Raw genomic sequence first — 1952 nt, 5'->3', positions numbered from 1 at the left:
GTGGATCCCTGGAGCTTGGGGATCAAAGCTGGGCCACAGTCAAATGATGCTGAGACTCGAGAACAAAGGATTCTGATTTCCGGTTTATACTTAGCAAATGGTGACCATGTTTACCTTGTTGCTGCTTGCAACTTAGAATGCCTATTTCCTTCACCTCATGTAATAGGAAGAAAATGAACACTTTGCATTCCACGGTGGATTTGTGGAAAGGTTTGTAATCCCACAGTGCTGAATTGTTAAAATGCCATGGTGTGTGAATGATCTCACATCACTAATACAAAATGAAAATCCCCATGAGCAATTGCTTTTCCTAATTCTGTTTGATTTTCTGAGAGAGCAGATACCATTATTCAAAGCACATAGGAAATCATGCACTTGAGCATTTAAATTTGGGATTGAGTTTCCTGTGAGCCTGAGCTTGAAAAAAGGCTTCTAGAAAACGAGCATGTTCCCTCAACAGAGTTAATAACCCCTGAAGGTTTGTGAACCTTTCTGTCCATCATGGAGCTTGGTTGTTTTAGGGTGGTATAAGAGAATTAAATTTGATTATGGAGATTTTTAGTCTACTGACAAAGTATTTGAAAACTGTAATAGGCATAAAATACCATGAGTCAGGTGTTAAGAGATTTTTTCTTGTAAAGTTTCTTTTGTTCCGTTTTTCTTTTGGTTTATTGTATTTGTCTGGAAATGGAAATAGGTAGTGCCCTCCTCCCTGCCCCCAGTGACTTAGCAGCTTGCTGTGGAAAAAATAAAATGCAATTTGTGTGCAACCTTGAAAAGGAATTTCCTTCTTACCACTCTCTCCCCTTTTTGCAGTACTGAGGAGCAAACCCAGAGCCTTTGCCCCAAGCTACATCCCAGCCCCTTTCTATTTTTTATTCAGAGACAGAGTCTCACTAAGATGCTAAGTTGCCCAGGCTGGCCTCCAACTTGCAATCCTCTTGCCTCAGTCTCCCAGAGTGCTGAGACTACACGTGTGTACTATCGTTCCTGGCCTTCTCTTTCTTAAACATCATTCATTTTTCACTTGGGTTTCATTGTTGTTCCTATGGTAATGCGTAGTATTTTGGCCTGTGATGGCTCTTCTTGGAATTGGAAGGGCAGCTGAGCATCTTCGGTGTTTCTTTTCCTTCTTGTTCTGGGTGCATGTGTCCATGTGTCCATGATTCCATATGGAATCAGCATTCTAGCAGGTAAGTAGGATCTGCAGAGGCCAAAGAGAGGCAGAGGGGACTGTGATTGGGTCGGGACACTTTGCCATTGAGCTATGATCCCTTGTAAGCCAAGGTTATGATTCCTTTGGGCATTTTGACCTAATCTTTAGCTAATATAGGAATAATCTGCAGAGTCCCTGGACTTCCTAGAATGATTGCTCTGAATTGCTACTGAAAATTCCATCTGTGTGCTTTTTATGCACCATACTTTTGTACTTATCACACATCTATCACCTGACAAGTGTTCCCTGAGCACCTGCCATGTACCAGGTATGTTCTAGATAAAACAGTGGGAAACAAATCACAGACAAGTCCTCATCATCCCACTACAGAGAGGGTGAGTGTCTTAGTTACTTTTTCTCATTCCTGAGACAAAAATACCTGACACTCAAAGTTAAGGAGGGACACACAGGTTGACTCACAGTGTGTGGAGGTTTCAGTCCATAGTTGGCTGGCTCCAAGGCAAGGTGGCATTGCAGAGGAGCATCGCAGAGGAGAAACAGTCCATGGCAGGCAGAAGACAGCAAAAGCAAGCAAGCAACCAGACAAGCCTCTTTCTGCCCCTTATATTGTAGCCAGGCTACCGGGATTGGGCGGTGCCAAACCACGAAGTGGACTGATTTAGTAATCACACACCCTTAATCCCAGCCTCACACACTCTAGATCCAGCCACTTCTGTAACAGCCCCCACCTATGACCACATGAGGCTGAGGGGACAGCTAGACATAGGCTGTAACT

Source organism: Heterocephalus glaber, unplaced genomic scaffold (assembly GCF_053883595.1).
Source record: "Heterocephalus glaber isolate CG9 unplaced genomic scaffold, H.glaber_assembly_v1.0 deba00001538, whole genome shotgun sequence".
In the NCBI taxonomy this organism is placed as follows: Eukaryota; Metazoa; Chordata; class Mammalia; order Rodentia; family Bathyergidae; genus Heterocephalus; species Heterocephalus glaber.
The sequence above is the reverse complement of the archived record's forward strand: the minus strand, read 5'-3'. Positions refer to the sequence as shown.